Source organism: Heptranchias perlo, chromosome 31, assembly GCF_035084215.1.
Source record: "Heptranchias perlo isolate sHepPer1 chromosome 31, sHepPer1.hap1, whole genome shotgun sequence".
Classification (NCBI taxonomy): Eukaryota; Metazoa; Chordata; class Chondrichthyes; order Hexanchiformes; family Hexanchidae; genus Heptranchias; species Heptranchias perlo.
Window position 1 is genome coordinate 1,645,831 of NC_090355.1, and position 13,285 is coordinate 1,659,115.

The 13,285-nt window shown below is 43.6% G+C and overlaps 1 protein-coding gene across 1 annotated transcript in view; it reads right to left on the reverse strand.

Moving 5' to 3' along the window:
• LOC137300371 (uncharacterized) overlaps positions 1 to 4,960 on the reverse strand; it is a 142,433-nt gene extending 137,473 nt beyond the window's left edge. Inside the window, exon 1 of the mRNA XM_067969455.1 lies at positions 4,932 to 4,960. The gene's annotated coding sequence lies outside the window, so the exon portion shown is untranslated. The remainder of the gene's footprint in view (positions 1 to 4,931) is intronic.
• Positions 4,961 to 13,285: the final 8,325 nt, after the last annotated feature.

The following is a 13,285-nucleotide window of genomic DNA, read 5'->3' on the forward strand; positions in this document are numbered from 1 at the left end:
TGTGGACATGCACTCCAAGGTTTCTCACTTTCTCTACATCTTTCAGTATCCTCACATTTATTGTGCATTCCCTTGCCTTGTTTGTTCTCCCCAAATGCATTACCTCACACTTCTCTGGATTGAACTCCATTTGCCACTTTTCTGCCCATCTGACTTGTCCATTATATCTTCCTAGTCTACAGCTTTCCTCCTCCCTATCAACAACATGGCCAATTTTTGTATCCTCTGCAAACTTCTTGATCATGCCCCCACATTCACGCCCAAATCATTAATATATATCATAAAAAGCAAGGGACCTAGTACTGACCCTTGCGGGACCCCACTGGAAACAGCCTTCTAGCCGTAAAAATACCCGTCGACCATTACCCTTTGCTTCCTGCCACAGAGCCAATTTTGGATCCAATTTGCCACATTCCGTTGAATCCCATGGGCTTTTACTTTTTTGACTAATCTGCCATGTGGGACCTTGACAAAAGCCTTGCTAAAATCCATGTAGACTACATCAATTGCGCTACCCTCATCGAAAAAACTCAATCAAGTTAGTCAGACATGGCCTCCCCTTAACAAATCCATGCTGACTGTCCTTGATTAGTCCGTACCTTTCTGAGTGACAGTTTATCCTGTCCCTCAGAATTGTTTCCAATAATTTGCCCACCACCGTGGTTAGGCTGACAGGCCTGTAAATACTCAGTCTATCCTTCACTTCCTTTTTAAACGTAGAACGTTAGCAGTCCTCCAATCCTCCGGCTCTATGCCTGTATCCAGTGAAGTTTGGAAAATGATTTTTAAAGCCTCCGCTATTTCCTCCCTCGCTTCTTTTAACAGCCTGGGATACATTTCATCCGAATCTGGTGATTTATCCAGTCCAAAACACAAATCGCACTCCACCATTTTTGCAGTGTGCTCACCCAAGCACAAATCTTGGCAAATGTCTGATTGGCCAAAACTGATTTCTGTAAAATGGTATCTAGGGCCAGTCTAGTCGTTAGGGTAAGAGGGTCACTTGAAGGAACAATGGAATGGTCACAAGAGAATTAGGGGTGAGGAAGACTATTTAATCCATCTCAATTCATTTATCCATATGCATCTTGAGAGGATGTCATGATCAAACTGTATGGTTTGCTCACAGCACATCTTCTACACTGAATGTATTTCTACTCACCAAGGCACAAGGGACACGTCCAGGCATTGAGGGCAGTGCAGAAAAGAGCCACAAGATTGATCCCAATGTTGAAGGTCTACGCTGTTGGATTTTTGAAAGACTGCTTGTCTGACATCCACTGGTCTGCAACACTGAGAAGGCCAGAGCCATAATCTTGAACCCACCATGAACCCTGTACCCATGCCATCGATTCCATCCCCCTCCCCGGTCATTGTCTCAGGTTCAACACGACTATTCGCAACCTTGGCAAACTATATGACCCTGACCCGAGCCACTGACCCTGTATCCTCTCCAGCACAAGGACCGCATCCTTCCATCTCCTGAACATCGACCGCCTCCACTATGGTTCAGCGCATCTGCTGCTGAAACACTTATCCACGCTTTTGCCACTTCCAGATCTGACTGTTTCATGCTTTCCTGGCTGGCCTCTCATCCTCCACACTCTGGAAACTTCAGCTCATCCAAAACTCTGCTGCCTGTATCCCATCCCGCACTGAGTCCCACTCACCTATCACCCCATCCCTGCTGACCTACAAACTGACCAGTCCCACAATGCATCCAATAAATTCTCACCTTTAAACCTTTTGGTTGCTTTACTCCTCTCTAACCTCCACCAGCTCAACAACCAAACCAGAACTCTCTGCTCTTCTGACTCTGGCCTCTTGTGAACAGTCTTTCCCTTCATCCCACAATTGGCAGCTGTGCTTTTAATCATCTAAGCATCATGCTCTGGAATTTCCTCCCAAAACCACTTTCCCTCTCTTCCTTTAAAACCCTTCTTAAAGCCCACTTCGTTGACTAAGCCTTTGGTCACCCATCTTAATATCTCCTTCTTTGGGCAAAACTTGACCTCCTCTTGGGAAATAAGGAAGGGCAGGTGACAGAAGTGTTAGTGAGGGATCACTTTGGGACTAGTGACCATAATTCCATTAGTTTTAAGATAGCTATGGAGAATGATAGGTCTGGCCCAAAAGTTAAAATTCTAAATTGGGGAAAGGCCAATTTTGATGGTATTAGACAGGAACTTTCAGAAGTTGATTGGGAGAGTCTGTTGGCAGGCAAAGGGACGTCTGGTAAGTGGGAGGCTTTCAAAAGTGTGTTAACCAGGGTTCAGGGTAAGCACATTCCTTATAAAGTGAAGGGCAAGGCTGGTAGAAGTAGGGAACCTTGGATGACTCGGGAGATTGAGGCCCTAGTCAAAAAGAAGAAGGAGGCATATGACATGCATAGGCAGCTGGGATCAAGTGGATCCCTTGAAGAGTATAGAGATTGCCGGAGTAGAGTTAAGAGAGAAATCAGGAGGGCAAAAAGGGGACATGAGATTGCTTTGGCAGATAAGGCAAAGGAGAATCCAAAGAGCTTCTACAAATACATAAGGGGCAAAAGAGTAACTAGGGAGAGAGTAGGGCCTCTTAAGGATCAACAAGGTCATCTTGTGGCGGAACCACAAGAGATGGGTGAGATCCTAAATTAATATTTCGCATCGGTATTTACGGTTGAGAAAGGCATGGATGTTAGGGAACTTGGGGAAATAAATAGTGATGTCTTGAGGAGTGTACATATTACAGAGAGGGAGGTGCTGGAAGTCTTAACGCGCATCAAGGTAGATAAATCTCCGGGACCTGATGAAATGTATCCCAGGACGTTATGGGAGGTTAGGGAGGAAATTGCGGGTCCCCTAGCAGAGATATTTGAATCATCGACAGCTACAGGTGAGGTGCCTGAAGATTGGAGGGTAGCAAATGTTGTGCCTTTGTTTAAGAAGGGCGGCAGGGAAAAGCCTGGGAACTACAGACATCTGTAGTTGGTAAGTTGTTAGAGGGTATTCTGAGAGACAGGATATACGGGCATTTGGAGAGGCAGGGACTGATTAGGAACAGTCAGCATGGTTTTGTGAGAGGAAAATCATGTCTCACAAATTTGATTGAGTTTTTTGAAGGGGTAACCAAAAAGATAGATGAGGGCTGTGCAGTAGACATGGTCTACATGGACTTTAGCAAAGCCTTTGACAAGGTACCGCATGGTAGGTTGTTACATAAGGTTAGATCTCACGGGATCCAAGGTGAGGTAGCCAATTGGATACAAAATTGGATTGATGGCAGAAGACAGAGGGTGGTTGTAGAGGGTTGTTTTTCAAACTGGAGGCCCGTGACCAGCGGTGTGCCTCAGGGATTGGTGCTGGGTCCGCTGTTATTTATTATTTATATTAATGATTTGGATGAGAATTTAGGAGGCATGGTTAGTAAGTTTGCAGATGACACCAAGATTGGTGGCATTGTGGACAGTGAAGAAGGTTATCTAGGATTGCAACGGGATCTTGATAAATTGGGCCAGTGGGCCGATGAATGGCAGATGGAGTTTAATTTAGATAAATGTGAGGTGATGCATTTTGGCAGGTCAAATCAGGCCAGGACCTACTCCGTTAATGGTAGAGCGTTGGGGAGAGTTATAGAACAATGAGATCTAGGAGTACAGGTTCATAGATCCTTGAAAGTGGAGTCACAGGTGGATAGGGTGGTGAAGAAGGCATTCAGCATGCTTGGTTTCATTGGTCAGAACATTGAATACAGGAGTTGGGATGTCTTGTTGAAGTTGTACAAGACATTAGTAAGGCCACACTTGGAATACTGTGTACAGTTCTGGTCACCCTATTATAGAAAGGATATTATTAAACTAGAAAGAGTGCAGAAAAGATTTACTAGGATGTTACCGGGACTTGATGGTTTGACTTATAGGGAGAGGTTAGATAGACTGAGACTTTTTTCCCTGGAGAGTAGGAGGTTTAGGGGTGATCTTATAGAAGTCTATAAAATAATGAGGGGCATAGATAAGGAGATAGTCAAAATCTTTTCCCAAAGGTAGGGGAGTCTATAACGAGGGGGCATAGATTTAAGGTGAGAGGGGAGAGATACAAAAGGGTCCAGAGGGGCAATTGTTTTCACTCAAAGGGTGGTGAGTGTCTGGAACGAGCTGCCAGAGGCAGTAGTAGAGGCGGGTACAATTTTGTCTTTTAAAAAGCATTTGGACAGTTACATGGGTAAGATGGCTACAGAGGGATATGGGCCAAGTGCAGGCAGTTGGGACTAGCTTAGTGGTATAAACTGGGCGACATGGACATGTTGGGCCGAAGGGCCTGTTTCCATGTTGTAAACTTCTATGACTCTATGACTCTAATGCCTATTTTTGATCTAATTACGTCTCTGAAACGCCTTAGTATGTTTTTCTACATTAAAGGCACTGTATAAATTCAATTTGTTGTTGTTATTGAGCTAGCTAAGTGATCTTATAGAAGTCCCAGCAGATTTCCTGTGGCGTTGCCCCTGGTGAGTGAGAGGATATGCTAAAGTGTGACTTCTGAAGTGTGACAGCTAATGTGTGACAGGAAATAAGTGTGATGCACACCGGAAATGCATGCTATATCCAAAACTTTTGATTATTTTACTGGTCAATATCCTGTGACGTTACACATGGGGAATTAAGACCATGGGCAGCATTCAGGGTTAAAGGATGGGAATAATTGTTAATGGGCAGAGGAAGGAGGAGAGTGGTGGGATGTAATGAGATAGATAGGAGGGGAAAGGAGGAAGAGATGGGGAAGGGGGAGAGGGAGAGAGAAGGGGGACAGAGCAAAGGCAGGGAATAAACCCCAGAAGAGGTAGCTGGGATTTTCATCTGAATGGGGTGGGTGTGTGAACTGTCCTTCCCTGAGTCGGAGGATGGGGAGAATGACAAAATAATAATAAACACATAAGATAAGAAATAACTGTACCTTAATCTCTCTGCTTCTTGGCAAATCCTAGAAATTAAAATGAACATCATCAGAGAAAAGAAAATCAGTTACTGAAACTAGATAAAATGCAACAGTAATTGACAATCAGTATAATTTTCTTTGACCAACATTGACTAATACGAATATATTCCCTGATATACACCAAGCCTCCTGTAACTCTTTCTGATATAAAATTACCCCTCAATGTAACACTCGGATATACACAAGCCCCTCACCGCAAACACTAGTCGAAACACTAATACCAATATTGGATTCCAGTTGAGTTCTGTCAGTGTCCATGTTGCTGACTGTTATCTGGCTCCACGTTGAGCTGATACCTGATTTTCCCAAACTGGTTTTAGGAAAATAGGTCAAAGACCATGTTAGTAATTGGGATTTGAGAGTCTGTTGAAATAACAATAGAATACTAGTGTCACTTAATAACTAGTGCCCTGGGGCCTTTATCAGTAAAAAAAAAGATGGTCACACATGATCTTAGTACAACATCTCAACAAAAGGACCCGACCTTTGAAATAATACTGTGGCTGTCATGCACTACTCCCACTCCAAAATATCAGGGAAACCCTGCTACATAAGATAATCACTAACGATTGTAAAATAAAAGTTGTTTGATGTTTGTAATATAAACATGCTAATGCCTTACAACTGTTATAATAATATTTTATATTGTATTTGTCAAAATCAGACTGTATACATGAGAGTCAGTGTTTTCTAATACTTGAACACTTGTGAACTCAATAAATGATATAAACCTATTCATTTGTTACTGTGCCAATATCCAACAGGAATAAAGCCACAACCTGTCCCACAAAATCCTCTTCTAACCTGGTCTTTTCTCTCCATGGGCCTCCAGAGCATCCTAAATGCTTGCTGCAACAATCCAAAGAATCACCTTAAGAGCCACTGATATCAGTGAGATTCCTTGGCAATTTTAGGGTTCAATAGGATCACCCTTCTTGTGGCTAGGGACCCAAGCTACCCTCTAGAATACTAAAGGTTTGTGTACAGATTATTATTTACCAGCTTCGTTGGGCAGTTCCAAGGCGCGTTCATGCTTCTGGGCTCCGTTCACCAAGACAACGACAACAACAAAACAACTTGCATTTATAAGGCGCTTTTATAGTAGTAAAATGTCCCAAGGCAATTTACATGAGTGTAATCAATCAAAAATTGACAAGGAGCCAATGAAGGAGATATTAGAACAGGTGACTAAGAGCTTGGTCGAAGAGGTCGGCTTTAAGCAGCGCCTTAAAGGAGAGAGAAGTGGAGAGACAGAGAGGTTTAGGCTCGACTATTCCAATGCTCTCCTGGCGGGTCTCCCATGTTCCTTGCTCCATAAACTTGAGCTCATCCAAATCTTTGCTTCCCGTATCCTAATTCGCACCAAGTCCCGTTCACCCATCAGCCCTGTGCCCCCTGACCTACATTGGATCCCAGTCCACCAATGTCTCAATTTTAAAATTATCACCCTTGTGTTCAAATCACTCCATTGACTCGCCCCTCCCTATCTCTGTAAGCTCCTCCAGCCCTTCAATCTTCCGAGAACTCTGCATTCCTCCAATTTGGGCCTCTTGTGCATCCTCACTTCCTTCGCACCACCATTGTCAACTGTGCCTTCAGCCATCTAGGCCCTAAGCTCCGGAATATCTTCCCTAAACCTCTCTGTCTCTCCACCTCTTTCTCCTTTAAGACGCTGCTTAAAGCCTACCGCTTCGACCAAGCTCTTAGTCACCTGTTCTAACATCTCTTTCATTGGCTCCGTGTCAATTTTTGATTGATTACGCTCATGTAAATTGCCTTGGGACATTTTACTACTATAAAAGCGCCTTATAAATGCAAGTTATGTGAGATTCAGAGCACGAGTTACCAGGACCAGCTCGGGATCTGCAGATCACAGGTCCAGCATTTAAAGGAATGATACTGACAGAGATCAAGTGCAGGATTTAGAGTCTATATCAGACAGTGTGCTGCAGATGGGTGGAGGAGCCCTTCAGCAGCACATACAGCATTTTGGAGGCCCGTTTAAATACACTGCATAAATGATCATGGAGTGTGTGGCAGCTTCAGAGACATTTGCCCCATGACAGAGGCCCAAAGTGCACACTTTGCTTCCTGCATCAATGATCAGATTTCTGCCGTGGAGGCCTTGGATGCCAGATTAGAGACAGATGTCTCTTCTGTTTTGGACTGGCTTGATGACAAACATCACACAGAGCCGCACTGATCTTATATGGGACCATTAGGTCTGCTTTCCTGCAAATCAAAGGCCATGCACAAGCAATGCCCAGCATGAGTGGTACGGAAGGAAGATGCACAAATCAGGCACAGTCAGCAGCATATGTATCCTCCTGCCAGCCCCCTCCAATGCCTGCAAAAGTGGTCAAAAGTACATAGGGCAAGGCTGCCCATCCAGCAGCACCACAGGTGCAGCGTGCAACAGGTCCAAGAGTCTCACCCTGATACACAGCAGCTTCCCTTCGTACAGGATCCTGCTGTTGAAGTAGTACTGCATTTTGGCTGATAGTTGACAGACTGTCGGTTGTTAAAAACACGAGGCACATGCACATGTTATGGGTTTCATATAAAATTATGATAGGACTAAAGTTAATGTGCACAAAGAAGGATCTGTAGATGATGGTATCTTTGTGGTGCGAAGGAGGGAGAGGAGAGACGGTTAATGTAATGTCCAGTAATCACGTGAAGGTCTACAGTATCAGATTGGCACAAATGTCTCAGCAACAGGTTGTCCTCTACACCTTCTTCAGCGCGGCAAGGTTTCTCAAAATAAAATCATTGCAACTCCAGCACAGGCACCGGGGGCCATATGACCTCCTGTGCCGTAATTTCTATCTTTCTATGAAAGCTCCTTTATTGAGTCCGAGCTCAGGGAGTGGTTTAGAAATGTTGGTGCTCAGCTGAGTTTAGGATGAAGTGCCTTGTGAGAAGTGTCCCAAACGCTGAGTTCGCTGCCCATTGTGCAATCTCTTGATTTAGTTCAGTTTAGTCTGTGCCGGCTGGTTTTGACATGTGAAGTCCAAGAATAAATCGACTGTGACAGAGGCTCCCAGTTCAGAGTTGTCACCTTCACATAGAACTTGATTCCAAGCCAGAGTAGAAGGAGATAGGGAGAAAAATTGGGCCTGCTAAAAGTGGCATCGACTTGGGACTGTGATCCCACCGAATGCGGTGCTGGGGGGATTCTGGCTGTGTTTATGAGGTAAATATCAGTGGGTTACAAGTAGGATATCGGGGATGTAAAAGGCATAATTTCAAAGTTTGCAGATGACGCAAAACTCGGAAATGTAGTAAATAGTGAGGAGGATAGTAACAGACTTCAGGAGGATATGGACAGACTGGTGAAATGGTCAGACGCATGGCAGATGAAATTTGATGCAGAGAAGTGTGAAGTGATGCATTTTGGAAGGATGAATGAGGAGAGGCAATATTAATTAAACGGTACAATTTTAAAGGGATTGCAGGAACAGGGAAACCTGGGGGTGTACATACACAAATCTTTGAAGGTGGCAGGACAAGTTGATAAGACTGTCATGAACGCATATGGGATCCTCGGCTTTATAAATTGAGGTTAGGGTACAAAAGCAAGGAAGTTATGGCAAATGTTTATAAATTACTGGTTAGTCAGGAACAGGGAAACCTGTTTGTTTACTATTAGTTTGTTAGGCGAATCAAAGTTCCTCCCACCTCTGGTTTACTCCCGTAAATCCCTCCCCCACTTTTGGTTTCTCCTCTGCCCCACCCTCGGTTTCCCTACTTCGCCTGCTCATTTGTGGACTCCTGGTTCTCGGAATGACTTGCACAACAGCTGCTGCCACAAAACCACGAGCAAAAATACTCAACCTTTATAAGATAAATGCAGTAACATTTGCAGATGTCACGAGATCAGACACCACGTAATGAGATGTCAGATGTCATGCGATAAAACCTCCAGGAATACCATCAATCATTGTTGGCAACCCTACCTGCTTATGGAAAAGCTAATAAAGTTACTAGCTCTAGACAGAATGTATCTGAGGCTTGCTTGGTGCATCTGTGCACAGCTGTTTGGCTTATGACAGGTGTCTCCAGTGATGGTGGTAACGTTAACAACCACTGGCAGAGTGGTACTTATGATGGAGGTAAACTGTAGGTCCACTTACAGATGTAGCAGATGTCCCTGTGTCAGCTTCCTTTGCAAAGCAAAGCCTCTGCAAGTAATCTTCTTTGGTTAAAGGCAGATAGGAATTCCTAGCCTCTTCTTCCAAAAAGCAGATAGAGGGGAATGCTCAATGGGAAATCCATGTTGCCCATCTGAAAGGGGGAGGTGGTAAATGGTATCCCCTCAGCAAATGGCATAAAGACAGATGGCAAAGAATGTGGCAGGTTATTAAATAGAAAAAAACCGACAAAAACATAATAAGGCTGCATACAGTGGTACCAGAAGTCCTGGCCAGAATGGAAATGATTGGGTAATCCCCCGTCAATCATGTCTGGAGACAGCACTGCTGTAAGTAACTGGAGCTGATTTAATGCACATGATTTGTATTATGTAATTATCCTTTGCTCATTTCCTTTTGCCGGAGAAACAATCAATTTGTATCATGTAACTATCCTCCATTCACTGCATTTAGCTGGAGAAATAATCCTGCTGTCCTCAGAAGACTTTGTTTGCTGTAGGTTTGGTCATGAGTTCGGAGACTCTGATGTTGTTCAGGAGTAAGTAGACTCTGCTGAGTAAATAGACTCTGTTTGCTGTAGTTTATGAATATTTTAAAACCACAAGTTCCGCCCCGCCGCCGACTCATTGCCTGACATAGCAGTGCCAAAGTTCACCCTGCAATAATAAAGCTTTTAACAGTAACTGAATGATACTAAACTATGAGGGGCAGAGGAATTGGAAGAGACAGCTCAAAAATTACAGACTGAATGAGGCAAGATATGTAAGTGGGTCCAGTAGTGTAGTGGTTATGTTAGTAATCCAGTGGCTTGGACTAATAACCAAGAGAGCGTGAGTTCAAATCCCATCTGTTTGAAAACTTGAATAGAGTAAAAAAAGAAATCTGGAAAGAAAAACTAGTATTCGTAAAGGTGACCATGAGATTGTTGGCAAACCCCAAGTGGTTCACAAACATCTTTCAGCGAAGAAAACCTGCCATCCTGACCCGGTCTCGCCTATATGTGTTTTCAGTCCCACACTGACATGGTTGATGCTTAATTGCCTCAGAAGTATATCAAACTGCTTGTGGTTACGGCGACATAGCAGGAAAACCTTGAGGAAATTCACCCGATGCTCAGTTTTTCAGGTGCTAGCCCACAAATTATTAGATTTATTGAATTCAGTTTCACAACTTGTCTAATGGTAAGATTACAAACTCATAATCTTTGGGTTACTAGATCAGTTCTATAATGACTGCACTACTATAGTTTTGCATCTTTAAAACTGCTTGCTGTGATAGCTTGGCTCAGTAGTAGCTCTGTCAATGCAGAACCAGTGGATCATGGGTTCAAGCCGACCTGCAGGACCTAAGCACATTGGACCAAAAATTGGGGCACGGGCAAGAAGCGCGTGCACACTTCCAACCGAAAGTGCACCACCTGCTATATTGGGTAAGTACAAACAAGAGGTGTGCTTTACCCACGCCTGAAGCAGGCTTTAGGTGATTTGCACATGCAAATAAGGGGCCTGACACCTGCTTCAGGTCCGCGCTGCAACATCGGTTTGCCCCGAGGCAGCCGACTGCACTTATGGAATCCAACCCTCAAGATTGGCTGCGAAAAAAGGTAAGTTACTTAACTGTAAAGCACCATCCTGATCGCTGCGACTGCCGGACGCCCAATCTCACATAGCAGAATGATATGAATAATATTACATCGAGTTACATCAAGTCTAAAGTACAGAAACAGGCCATTTGGCCTGACTCTCCATGCCGTTGTTTATGCTCCTTAGGAGCTGCCTCCCACCCCCCTTCATATAACCCTATCAGCATACATTTCTACTTCTTTCTCCCTCATGTGTTTATCTAGCTTCCCTTTAAATGCATCTATGCTATTTGCCTCAAGTACTCCTTGTGGTAGCGTGTTCCACATTTTTACCACTCATTGGGTAAAGAAGCTTCTCCTGAATTCCCTATTGGATTTATTATTGACTATCTTATATTTATGACCTCTAGTTTTGGACTCCCCCCTCCATGTCTACCCTATCAAACCCTTTCATTACCTTAAAAACTTCTATCAGGCCACCCCTCAGCCTTCTCATTTCTAAACCCAGCCTGTTCAGCCTTTCCTGATAAATATAACCTCTCAGTTCTGATATCATCCTTGTGAATCTTTTTTGCACCTTCTCCAATGCCTCAATATCCTTTTTATTATATAGAGACCAGAACTGTGCAAGTATGGTCTAGTCAAGATTCTGTACAGGTTTAACATAACTTCTCAGCTTTTCAATTCTATCCCTCTAGAAATGAACCCCAGTGCTCGGTTTGGCCTTTTTATATTCTTATTAACCTGCATTACTACTTTTAGTGGGAACCAGGGACCAAAGTGAAGGATCACCATCACTATGAATAATTCACAAAGCAGCATGAGACTGACCCATTGATCAACTACAGGAGCTAGGGCTACTGGAGAAAGGGCTAAGAAATGAGACAATAATCAAGAAACAAACAAGGTAAAATATCTTACCGTAAAATATCCTCTTCGTTTTGAATCCTAGAAATTAAAATCAGCATTGTCAGACAAGAATTACATAGAAGTTACAACATGAAAAACCATTCAGACCAACCATTCTTGTTGGTGTTTATTCTCCACATGAACAGGAGTCCCAATCCCATGTGCCTGCCCTGTGCCCATGTCCCTTCATCCCCGTACCTAACCTATTCTGAAATGTTGGCACTGTCTCCGTGCATTCCACAGTCTCTCAGCCCTCTGGGTAATAAGGATCCTCCTACTTTCTGTCTTTTATCTCCTACATTTAGTCTTGTGTCTATGTCCCCTCATTCTAGACCCCTCAACTCTGTCTACTCTGTCTCATTTCTTCATAATTTTAAACCTCAATCAAATCACCCCATAATCTCGCTGTTCTCAGGAATGCAGTCCCAATTTTTCAAGTCTTTCTTTGTATTTGCATTTTCTCATACTGAAAGCAAACCAGTTACTGCAGCCAGTTAATACTAAAATTCACAACACACTATAAAGGCTGACTGTTCTCTCAACTAGAGGAGGATTTGGGAAAAAGGAGTGCAAAAGAAGAAATAATAAATAAAGAAAATGGGAAATATCTCATCTCTGTTGATTAACTTAATTGTCAACACCAGAAGTAAAAATCAGCATGTTAGGTAAAAACAAACTATCTATTGAAATCAGTTTACAGCAAACAACAACAGCAGCTTGCATTTATATAGCGCCTTTAAAGTAGTAAAAACTTCCCAAGGCGCTTCACAGGAGCGTTGTCAGACAAAAATTTGACACTGAGCCACATAAAGAGGTTTTACGACAGATGACCAAAAGCTTGGTCAAAGACTTAGGTTTTAAGCAGCAACTTAAAGGAAGAGAGAGAGGTAGAGAGGCTGAAAGGTTTAGGGAGGGAATTCCAGAACTTAGGGCGTAGTCAGCTGAGGGCTTGGCTGCCAATGGTGGAGAGATAAAAAACAGGATTGTGAAAGAGGCTAGAATTGGAGGAGTGCAGAGATCTCAGAAGGTTGTAGAGCTGGAGAAGGTTACAGAGATTGGGAGGGGTGAGGCCATGGAGGAATTTGAACACGAAGATGACGTCACATATATAACTCTGGTTAACACCAAAACTCTGGCAGGGGTTGTGCATTTCTTGCTAAGGAAGAATCACATTCCACCATTTTTGCAGTGGTTACACGCAAGCACAAAATCTAGGCTAATGTCTGATTTGTCAAAACTGATTTCTGTAAAATGGAGGCAAGGACTAGTCTAGACGTTAAGGTAAGAGGGTTTCTTGAAGGAACAATGAAATGTTCACAAGATAATTGGGGATGAGGAAGACTATTCTCCCACCCCAGCCGCTGTTTCAGGTTCAACCCGACTATTCGCAACCTTGGCAAACTATTTGACTCTGACCTGAGCCACTGACCCCATATTCTCTCCAGCACAAAGACAGCCTCCTCTAAGTCTCAGCCCATCTGCTGCTGAAACACTCATCCATGCTTTTGCCATTTCCAGATCTGACTATTCCATGCTTTCCAGACCGGCTTCAGCTCATCCAAAACTCTTCGGCCTGTATCCTATCCCACACCGTGTCCCACTCACCTATCACCCCCGTCCTTGCTGACCTACAAGCTGACCAGTAATACCACACATCCATTGAAATA